General features: G+C 44.0%; 1 protein-coding gene across 3 annotated transcripts in view; it reads left to right on the forward strand.

The window, feature by feature from the left end:
* The first annotated feature begins 5,988 nt into the window (after nucleotides 1–5,988).
* The window catches only part of LOC118311526 (disks large-associated protein 1), a 90,385-nt gene continuing 84,140 nt past the window's right edge, over nucleotides 5,989–12,233 (forward strand). For all 3 annotated transcript variants that reach the window (XM_035635475.2, XM_035635477.2, XM_035635478.2), the window contains exon 1: nucleotides 5,989–6,428. The gene's annotated coding sequence lies outside the window, so the exon portion shown is untranslated. The remainder of the gene's footprint in view (nucleotides 6,429–12,233) is intronic.

Raw genomic sequence — 12,233 nt, forward strand, 5'->3', positions numbered from 1 at the left:
TCCTTTGTGCCCACAGCCATCAGACTGCACAATGCCACCACACCTACAGTGTAAAAAGTCTATCCACTCCAAATCCCAACTGCACAATCATTTAATTAAAGTTTTACTTCATATTGCACAACTTCATGGACATTATTGTATGTAGTATTTGTTATTGTTTTTGTGGTACTGTGTCGAGTCTGAATTTCCTGTACAGGGATCAATAAAGGTTCATCTTAACTTATGACAGATTTACGACATGCTTTCCATGGTGGAAAGTGGATGCTTTTTTGTGTGACATTGCAATCAGCAAAATTAGCACATTTTGAACTGCTCCAATACTAATAACCTTGCCATTATCCAATATCACATGATTTGAAGATATTATTCTGTACATATATGTACAGTACAATAACAATGTTCTGATATTTAACTTGATCTCTCAGAAAAAAAGGAACTAGCTTTCTGAAGTACGTTGCAGTAACTGGACCAACATATCCGGTCAACACATTCAGCTATCTGCTGCCATCTTGTGTCTCAACAAGAGATCGGTGTGACACGCAGTTTATCTCTCTCTCTCTCTCTCTCTCTTTTTATATATATATATATATATATATCCATCCATCCATCCATCGTTTAAAGCTTAATCCATTTAAGGGTTGCTGGAGCCAATCCCACCTGACATTGGGCGGGATACACCCTGGACAGGTTGCCAGCCTATCACAGGGCCACATACAGAGACGGACAACCATTCACTCTCACATTCACACCTACGGTCAATTTAGAGTCTCCAATTAACCTAACCCCATTTTGCATGTCTTTGGACTGTGGGAGGAAGCAACCCACATGGTGCCAACACCTAATTTCCCCTTTCTGTAAACCTTGCAGGTAAGCAAATCATGCCCAGATGTCATCTCTGTCCTGATCCATGTGCTGCTGTGAGGCACATTGTGTTTTTTATTGTCTAAGGGTAAGTTCATCAGGTACTGCACACATGGGTATCTTCAGTCCCCAGCAAGCACACCATCAAAATGCCCCTTTGATGATAAAAGAAAGTCACAATGAGGCATGATGTGTGTAATATAGGCTTTTTTTTTGTCTTACCTTGTTCAAATCTTTGACCTCCCTGAATGCAAGTCATGCTGTCATGTCAGATAAATTAAGATATGATCAAATACCTGAACATTGATGCTGTGAAATGATTTAGATCCACAAAATCTGGTCCAATCACTCACTGGTATCCTATTGAAAAATATGTTCTGGACATCATTAGAAAAGTTGTGGGGATGGAGATCCCAACCAACCCGAGGCTGACACTGCTTGGGGACTGCTCAATTTTACCTATCAATTTCAGGGGCAATACTCGCTTTGTCGGACTAGCCCTAATTGCGGCTAATAAATGTATAGCCATACGCTGGAAAATTGAGGAGCCCCCTAGTGCACCCCCTGCCCCCACACGCACCAAAATGATAGTGATTCATTACGACTGTTGCTTAGGAGGTAGAGTAGGTCGTCCACCAACCCGAAGGTCGACAGTTTGATCCCCCGCCTTCCCCCTCGCAGCTTTCCGGTAGTGTATGAATGTATATGAATGTGATAGAATAAAAAGCATGTAAAATATTTGCTGTGTGAATGTGTGTGAATGGGTGAATTTGCCTTGTGCTGTAAAGTGCTTTGAGTGGTCTATAAGACTGGAAACGCTAAATACAGTCCATTTACCATCCAATAAACATCAATTTTATTTGATTTGCCAAGTATGATTTTTTTTTTTTTTTCACATGCACAAATGTAATTTTGACAACCTTAGAGCAGACAGAACCTCGCGCACCCCTCATGATCTCTGGCGCTCTGGACTGGTCATTTCCTTTTATCATCTTTAACCTTGTATATTATTCAAACACATCTTCGCAGTCATATGAACCAAAAGCATAGTCAATGTAATTAACTTTTTCCAGCACACATAAAATCAGAGAACCCAGGAACTATGACATGGACTCTTGTTTTGAAAACATCATGCCCTGAAACACCCTACACCGCTGAGATTTACTAATCCCACAAAACACCCAGTGCCACATAGACTTTAATCAAGTATCTTAATTGTTTTCTCATAGCCTATGTAATTACATCTCAATCATATTTGCTATTAATCAAGATTCTCGAGCAAAAATAACAAAAAACACACACATTGACTTGGTTGGCAATGTGTTGCCATCAAGCCCCCCTGACTCTTTTGCTGCCACAGTTACTTTTTACTTTTAATTTTTTTATATTATTTCTTTATTTTTTTAATGCATGATACAACAAGTGAGACAAGACACATTTATGGGTTTGATGAGAAACATATAGGATGGGCTATAACAATGACAGTAAGTGATAAGAAACAAATTTAAAAAATGAGACAAACAAAACAGAAAGAAAACTAACGGTAAATTAAATTAGGATACATAACAAAATAATCCCAATAAGTATGATGGGTCATGTGTTACTATTTGGGGCGGGTTCTAGAGTTTCTGTGTGAATGGGTATGAGAGTAGGCAAAGTAGTGTGTGTGTGTATGTGTGTGTGTGTGTGTGTGTGTGAGAGAGAGAGAGAGTGGGTGTGAATTCATCAGGACGCTTTTTCTTTTCCTTTCTAAACAGTGAGATCAGTGGGGGGAAAGGATAAGGTAGCAAAGAGGGAATGAAGGGAGTCAGAGCGTTAATGCATTTCGACTTGTGATAAATTTGTAAGGAGGAATAATTTTTTCCTGGATCATAGTTTCACATACTCATGTTGCTTTTCTACAGAGATGATGTCTGCTGGGGGCACAGCTAAGGAAGCTGTAATTCAGGTTCTGGATACAAGGTATGCTAAGCTATACTTGTTGATGATAATAGAATTCCGTTCTGACAGATATGAATACCCTGTATGTGTAACTTTTACCACACAAATCTAGAATATGATTGATTAAGAAATATATTTCTAAATGTTTTTAGTATAATCGCTGGACATCCATGATGAAATTGATGAAGATGACTTCAATCACATTCAAAACTCTGTAAGTATATACATTTTACGTGATATTTGATATGTTGAGTCTGGAAGGGGCTCAGACAGATCAGAAACACCAACCCCTTAAGGTCCACACTCTATTAACGGCCCACTTCAGGACCGTTAGTAGATGTTTTCACATGCAAGGTATTTTTTCCAGGCTGCTGGGGTTCTGCTTCTTGGGGAGGCTGTTGACGACCCTGTATAGGATGAAAGAGTCCTCTCTTCGATGGTGGGGATGTGATGTGAAGACCAGGTCGTCTGCAAAACCCTTCACTTAACTAAAACACTTCAGGTACAGTTATGAATTTTAATTTACCTGTAGGACCACTTTTGTTTGTTTGTTAATTGTGATTGTGTAACACATGTGCACTTAGACTACATTATTTTTATGAAAGAAGTATTACAGCAGTTTCCTCTGAATTTACAGGTCAACTGCAGAGCTGGAGTCCTTTTATAATCACATCCTGATGTACTGTATGCCAGCAAGCGCTTCAGCATCAGCCCTTCAGTCTATGAAGCCCGAATCTTACTGGCTTAAACTACAACCACCATGTCCACAGATCACCTAAAAGAAGACCTGACCTATACACGATAAAAAGGATAAGACCACAGACCAGACACTTCCTCAGAGGTGATGCCTTCGATTAGCATACAGATAAATCAGAAAACATCCTGCAACTATGTTCAAACATTCAATTTGTAGATCCAAATACATAATTTTTTTTGTAATGCCTAAAATTGGTTCAAAAAGTATATATATATTTAAAATTAGTAGTGAAGTATTCTTCACAGTGTTGTGTATTTATGCAATGAGAAACCAATCACTTTCAAAAATACACTTTATTGCAAGGCAAATACTGAGGTTGCATGAATATTAAAATGTATTGCACTCTATTTACATATAGCAAAGGCAACTGACGCTACACCATCTTTGAATGAAACCAGTGCAAGCAGCAGGTACCAACTGGCTCATCACATGAAATTCAGCAATGTCTTAAGCTGGATTTATGCTTGACGCATTGGTCCGTGCGCACGGTGGGAGTGACATCACAGTTCACAGTTCGTCTATACTCGCGCTTCTGGCGCGTCCGACACAGTGCAGTCTTCTCTTAAACAAAAGGTGTCACTGCTGACAAAGGACTATCTACACCGGTGGAACCACGACAAGAACAAGAAAGAGGCATAACGCACCATGGCAACGGCGACAGAGCTGGTGTTGGGATGGGCAGATGAGGAAGAAATTGTGGTTTTTAACTTGTTTTCAGAAAAGCGACGTAACAGAAGAAGGTGATCCATTCGTCCTCTGAACGACGACATACGAGTCGGGGCGTCCTAGTGAAAACCTACTGATTCTCCCTCAGCAACACTGTCTGGCTCGAGCCCTCACTTTTAAAGAGATCTCCACGGGGCCATGAATTATTCTCTGTTTTAACCATTTTTGAATATCTGCCTCATTGACAGATCATATGAGCGGAGCTTTGCCCCCAGCTCATCTATATCGCTAATATGCCGGACGCGCTGCGAGAGGTGCACGACCTCGCGAAACGGCCTAGATGCGCACTGCGAGATGCGGGAAGTGACCTCAAAATTACCGTGCGCCTCATGGACGACTCCCTCTTCAGCTCGCTCGACTGCTTGTCGGAGCAGCCGTGGGTGTGAACGCCTCATCGGAGTCAAGTGTACCAGTGTCACTGCTCTAATAATGTTGGAATTAATAAAATGTAGATAAAAAGCATCAATCAACCTGCAAAGCAACAAATGATGTTTGTGAAGCTAAAGCTGTTAATTTACAGGCCTACCATGGTAGTAGTCGCTAATGTGCTAGCTAACGCTAGGTACGTAAACGAGCTAATATTAACTGATTGACGGTAGCCTACATTCGAAAACACTGACAGAATCGTTTTCACAAAAAGTTGTGAGGCAACAGCAACTATAAATCTTGTGATAGTCTAGCAATGTGGACATAAATCCTTGTTAGCTACTTACCTGATGCGAACGCCATGTGATGTAGCTCCCTGGCCTGGCTTCAGTTGCCATGGTAGCCGGCGGGCTGGGGAGGAGCTGTGGAGGCAGAGCCGAGGTGCAGTGGAGAGGGAAGGAGAGGGACCAGGAGTCGTTGGATTTTGAATTCTGAGACTAAATCCACAGTTGTGATAAAGTTTAACTCCAAGTTAGGCAGCCAGGGTAATCCCGGTTTCCAATATCAATCCTGAGTTAAATCAGATTAGGTTAAACTCGCTTCATAGTATATCCCACTGCTCTTAGAAGTGATATGCCAAAGAAATGTTGGGCTCTCACTCCCTCAGTGGTGTTATTCTGCCAGTGTGAAGTGCATTATGTTTACAACGTTCTACTTCCTCTTTTTTACTTAAAGAATAAACTCCCCATTACTCATTTTGTATCTGAGTGCTTGTCTGTTTGGACCAAGGCTGAATTACCAATTGTGTTAGGGCCCCTGCAAGACTAGGGCCCAAGGGTCATTGTGTCGTTTGTGGTGATTTGATTACACCATTTGACAATATTCACAACTAACGGCAATGAGGCACCTGCGATGACACCTTGAGCCACAGTCTTTTAGAGGTGTCCTGTGCCGATGTAGCGGTGTGGTCATTTCATTTCGTCACTATACTTTATTGTTTTACTTGATATCGTGCTTACATTGTTGACTCGTTGAATCGTAATAAACTAATTGCTTATGCAATTAGTATTGAGGTATTGCACAGTTGGTTTGAAGGTACACTTAATTAAGGCTGCAGGCACCGTAAACCCTTCTCTACCAGTTGTGTCAAGGGTCTAGATTTCATGGTAAAGGCTAGATACCGCATGCTGATGGACGTACGTATTAATACTTCAAAGAACTAAATCTGCACTGGGTGATATTATCTGTCTTGCAAGAAACTGAACTAATGCATGGCCGCGAGACTGCCACTGTGTAACCTCACCATAGTGAAAATATGAGGACCGAATTCTGAAACTTCAAAGGTGTACTTTTGTATATTGTATCAATTCTGGATTTCAGCACACAAGTCATTTCATTTAGTGGACCACATTCATTCACTCGCATCGAGTCATTTGCAGATAATCAGCTCAACTTTTATTCCTTCTTTTCATTTTGTCAGTGCTGCACAAGAGACGTCTGCGTGTGCTTTTATTCTCTAGAGTCAAATTGTATATTGTATTCCGGCGCCATCCTGACTCACTGGGTTTAACTTGCCGCAGTTCACGGATCGCAGGCTGTGGAGCCACTTGATGCCCCCACATTCGCGCTCTCTCTCTCCCTCTCTCTCACACACATACACATTCCTACAGTGAGTCTCTCTAGTCAGTGTCCCGCTTCCAGCTTCCAGGAACGGACGTGCGTTTGGATGTAGCAGCCGGCGGCTCCGGTCCGACGATGGTGTGAGGAGTCACTACAGGTAAGACGGTCTTCGGACCGCGTGCTCACGGATTCAGATTGAACACGAGTCGACAGCTCATCGATGCGACCGCGGACGGATGACTCACACCGTAGAAGAGGGCTGGATCATCGCGTGTGTCCGCGAATCGGCGTAATGTGACAGCCGTCATTGACGGCCGTGTGCAGGCACGATGCTCTCCGCCGCGTCGCCGTCCGCAGCGGCAGCAGCGGCGGCAGCCCTGTCACAGTTCCGCCAGGTGAACGTGGCCCTCGCTGACTCTCTGAGTGCAACGTCGCGTAAATTGGGGTTGGTTTTGTTTTTGTAATTGTGATATTTAAAAAAGGTTGGTTTGAGACTGAGCCCGCACTCAACGCGCCGTGCGTTTCGATTTGGACTCAAAGTTCGGAGGCATTGACGCGGCGACTGACACCGCGACCGAGCCGTGGCGAGGCGGGGGACCCGCGGTGACGCGGAGCCGCCGCGCGCCGCGCCGCGCCGCAGCTGTGAATGACGGAACCCGACCGGGGGTTCCTCGCCCTCAGCGTTTGCCTCAGACCAACATGTTTGCGTCGGTGAACGGTCGGAAATGCGCGATGTGACACGCGGACACCGTGTCCGCGGTGGTCACCGGCACAAGCCGCGTTGCCTCCCCCGACGCTGCTGCTGGACGGAGCGCGCGCGCGCAGACGGCAGCAGCACCGCTGGATGGAAGGCACGCGGCGAGCACGCGCACACAGCCGCTGCGCTGGCCGGTAATTAGCGCAGCCCGAGTCTCAGCCCGAGTCGCGGTCGCGGTCGGCGGCGCTGCGCGGCGCAGGCTCGGTCTTCCGCCTCGCTGACAAGTTTCGCGGCTCAGAGGAGCTCGCGTCAGCTGTCGCCCGTGGCCGGGAGCGAGCGGACACGCAGACCCCGCATGTTTCTAATTCAAGACGACCAAGTGGCGATGGAAGCAGGGTGGGCACAGCCTCAGCTCTGAGATGAGCCGTTTTATTCCCACTCGGCGTGGAACGCTGAATCGGCTCTAGCCACAGCACATCACTTTGATTTCTTCTTCTTTTATATATATATATATATATATATATATATATATATATATATATATATATATATATATATATATAAAGGGTCGATCAAGCCCCGTTTCTTCTTTACCGCGCATGTAACATCATTTATTATGGTATTCTTATCCAAAAATGAATTTCTACACTAAATGATTCATCACTTGAAGACAGAGATGAAGCCTTTTTTTTGTGTGTTTGTGGTGCACAATGAAGTCAGTCACTTATCTGACCGTAAAGGAGGAAAGCCCACACAGGTGAACTGTTACACGAGGTCTGTGAACTATTTAGTCTGACATTTTGTCAATTTGCCTTTCACCTGCTTGTTCTTGTGCTGCTGAGACAATGACCTCTGATAGAAGCATACTTGCATCAGATTTGATCATTTCTGAAATCTAGCGATTACATATAGTTCATGTACGGAATTGCTGCTTTTCTCTGTTTACATCGTTACAAGTTGACAAGCTTTTAGTTGGTCACTGTTGTGTGGATAAAGTGAGCAATTGTATCCATAGGTGCTGGGAAGGTTATTTTCACTTAAACAGTTAAATCAGTCAAGGGCTAACAGATGAACCTCTTCATTCGTAAATTGAAGCCCCAATTTTTTCAGTGATTTGATGCCAGAGTCAAATTACACTGTGGAGTCATTAAATCAAAACCTAATCACAGAAATGATCTAAGGGTGTTACGGAAATATTCTTTTTTGAGGCGGTGAATTCACCTTTAGGATATGGTTATAGTTCACTAGTCAGCCATTAAGAGATGCAGTTAAGAGGTAGGGAAATATTGTTGTCATGGTGACAACACTTGAGTGTCAATGGGATATGGGATGCCCAGTAATGTTTTCACATTTTGTCCAACACCATGGACAAATTCTTATATCCTTCAGTCTGTTACACTGGTTGATATTTAACATGTGCATCATCAGTGATGGTTGTGATTCGAGCGGACTGTGTTTTACTTGTGTAGACATGTAAGTGAGCAGCTTGTCCATCAGGGGTGCACAGCAACCAAAAACTTATGTCTGTGCGTCTGAGCTTCACATCAGGGACGCAGGAGGAGTTCACTAAATTGAGGAAATTGAACATTGAGGGGAGGAAATATAATAGAGGAGACATGTTGCCCTGTCCCCATCGCTACTTTGGAGACATTTTTACATCTGAGCTGAATGAACATTATGGAATTTGCTTGGATGTAATGAATAAAAATCTGAATCAATCTTTCTCACCTATCATTCAAAAGGCATTCAGCTACTGTGAAAGATCTTGAAGTTGATCTAGTCAAGTGCTGACACAATGAAGATAAACTTATTCTCTTACATTTGACACGTTTTTGCTTTTTCATTTGATTAAGTGGTATATGGATTATTAACAAACAAAAAACATTGATTCTTTTGTTTTTGTATTCATGTATATCTAATGAAGCTAACCCATGTACCAATGTGGTACATGCCTCTGACAAACCCGATATCAGTTTATTCAGTATATGCTTTATCTTGCAGTCAGACAGGCTATTTCTTTAAATTCAATTCAAATTTTATTTCTCTAGCGCCAAATCACAACATACATGTCTCAAGGCACTTTACATAGTAAGGTCAAATTTACAATATTACAGGGAAAACCCAACAAATCCTACAATGAGCAAGCACTTGGCGACTGTGGCGACTTTTAACAGAGCAGGTTGGCCTCAGAAGAAAAAAGACAGCGGGAAGTAGTGTGGTGGTGGAGCAGGTCGGTGAGGTAGGAGGGGGCCTGGTTGTGGAGGGCTTTGTATGTGAGTAGAAGGACTTCGAAGTGAATTCGTTGTGGAACAGGGAGCCAGTGGAGTTTCTGGAGGAGAGGGGTGATGTGGTCACGGGAGAGGGAATGGGTGAGCAGACTGGCAGCAGAGTTTTGGATGTACTGAAGTTTATTGACGACTTTGGATGATGAACCGTAAAGAAGACCACTGTTGCAGTGGTCAATTCTGGATGTGATGAATAAATGAATCAGGGTTTCAGCAGCAGAGAAGGAAAATGATGGGCGGAGACAAGCTATGTTTTTGAGGTGGAAAAAGGCCGTTCTGGTGATTTGACTGACATGTTTTTCGAAGGAGAGGTTGCTGTCAAAGATGTCTCCAAGGTTGCGGATGTGAGAGGAGGGAGGCCCAGTGGAGTTGTCGATGGTAAGGCAGAAGTTATGAGTGTTTTGGGGATTTGGGGCCGATGATGATCATGTCAGATTTATTGTAGTTGAGTTACAGTAAGTTCACTTGCATCCAGGATTTAATTTCCGTTAGGCAGGTGGTCAGAGTGGAATGCGTTGCAGAGGTGATGGCTTCAGTGGAAATGTAGAGCTGGAAGTCGGCGGCATAGCAGTGGAAGTGGAGGTTGTGACGGCGTATGATATTGCTGAGAGGAAGCATGTAGAGGATGAATAGGAGAGGACCAAGCACCGAACCCCGGGGGACACCGTGGGACAGATGTGCAGGGGGGAGTTGCAGTTGTTGATGTTGATGAATTGTTTTCTGTTAGTGAGATATTACCTTAGTCAGGAGAGGGCAGTACAAGCGATGTTGACGGAGGATTCAAGGGGGTGAGAGGAGAGGTGGGCAGAAAGAAGGGGGAGATGAGAGAAGAGAGAACGAGAACTGTTGTACAACCACCGTTTTAATCTCTACCAGACATACTTATACACTGAACAAAATTATAAACGCAACACTTTTGTTTTTTGCCGCCATTTTTCATGTGCTGAACTCAAAGATCTAAGACTTTTTCTACGTGCACAAAAGGCTTATTTCTCTCGAATATTGTTCACAAATCTGTCTAAATCTGTGTTAGTGAGCACTTATCCTTTGCCGAGATAATCCATCCACCTCACAGGTGTGGCATGATTATTGCACAGGTGTGCCTGAGGCTGGCCACAATAAAAGGCCGCTCTAAATGTGCAGTTTTATCACACAGCACAATGCCACAGATGTCGCAAGTTTTGAGGGAGCGTGCAATTGGGATGCTGACTGCAGGAATGTCCAACAGAGCTGTTGCCCGTGAATTGAAGGTTCATTTCTCTACCATAAGCCGTCTCCAAAGGCGTTTCAGAGAATTTGGCAGTACCTCCAACCGGCCTCACAACCGCAGACCACGTGTAACCACACGTGGTCTGCGGTTGTGACCACGTGTGGAAGATGCTGGATATGTTCCAGGACCTCCATATCCAGCATCTTCAACTCCAAGATCGTCTGAGACCAGCCACCCGGACAGCTGCTGCAACAATCAGTTTGCATAACCAAAGAATTTCTGCAGAAACTTTCAGAAACCGTCTCAGGGAAGCTCATCTGCATGCTTGTCGTCCTCATCGGGGTCTCGACCTGACTGCAGTTTGTCGTCACAACCGACTTGAGTGGGCAAATGCTCACATTCGATGGCGTCTGGCACTTGGGAGAGGTGTTCTCTTCACGGAAGAATCCCAGTTTTCACTGTACAGGGCAGATGACAGACAGCGTGTATGGTGTCGTGTGGGTGAGCGGTTTCCTGATGTCAACGTTGTGGATCAAGTGGCCCATGGTGGCGGTCGGGTTATGGTATGGGCAGGCATATGTTATGGACAACGAACAAAGGTGCATTTTATTGATGGCATTTTGAATGCACAGAGATACCGTGAAGATATCCTGAGGCCCATTGTTGTGCCATTCATCCACGACCATCACCTCATGTTGCAGCATGATAATGCACGGTCCCATGTTGCAAGGATCTGTACGCAATTCCTGGAAGATGAAAACATCCCAGTTCTTGCATGGCCAGCATACTCACCGGACATGTCACCCATTGAGCATGTCTGGGATGCTCTGGATCAGCCTATACGACAGCGTGTTCCAGGTCCTGCCAATATCCAGCAAGTTCGCACAGCCATTGAAGAGGAGTGGACCAACATTCCACAGGCCACAATCAACAACCTGATCAACTCTATGCGAAGGAGATGTGTTGCACTGCGTGAGGCAAATGGTGGTCACAACAGATACTGACTGGTTTTCAGACCCACATAGTGACTCCCATAGCAGACTCTGGATGGCTTTGTTTTTATGTTGTTTGGTTTAGCGGGTGTTCAAACTGAAAATACAGATGCTTCAAAACAATGCAAGGTACTGTGTGGGTGGCGGTGTGTTGTTTCAGGCACCAACATATCAATAGCTTGGAATAGCACTCAGTAGAGGTAATTTCACTGTCAAGGGCGAACAGTCCTCTTAAATTCAATTAAGCCACACCAAATTAAACATTCTCTTAGACATCCATCTGATAATTATACCTGATTTTTTTCATGAAGGTCCCTGCATTACTCCCGTGGAAATTGGTGAAACTGTATTTGCTCCTTTGTCCACATCCATGTTAAAATTGAAAGGGTTCTTTCTTGGCCCATATCACATCCTTCCACCATGTTTAGTGGACATCGATCAATAGTATTTGTGTAATCCTGCTGACCAACCAACCAACCAACCAACTAACCAACCAACCAAAAGACAGGGGTGAAAACATAAGCTACTTGCCGGAGTTAATAATTCATCGGAAAATCAGCAGAGACATCTGCAGTTGCTTCAGTCAGGGACAGTTGACCTGCCTGCAACATAAATGTGGCTGTTGGTTTGGGTTTTTGTCTTCACTTAAAATTGTAAAACAGGCAAAAAATGGTCACTGTTCTTTAGCCATCCTGCAAATACTGTTTTCCCGCCTTTGGATCCTGACTTCTAAAATAGAAACAGAACACTTCACAACACTGTTAATGAGTAAATTATA

This window comes from Scophthalmus maximus, chromosome 5 (assembly GCF_022379125.1).
Source record: "Scophthalmus maximus strain ysfricsl-2021 chromosome 5, ASM2237912v1, whole genome shotgun sequence".
NCBI lineage: Eukaryota > Metazoa > Chordata > Actinopteri > Pleuronectiformes > Scophthalmidae > Scophthalmus > Scophthalmus maximus.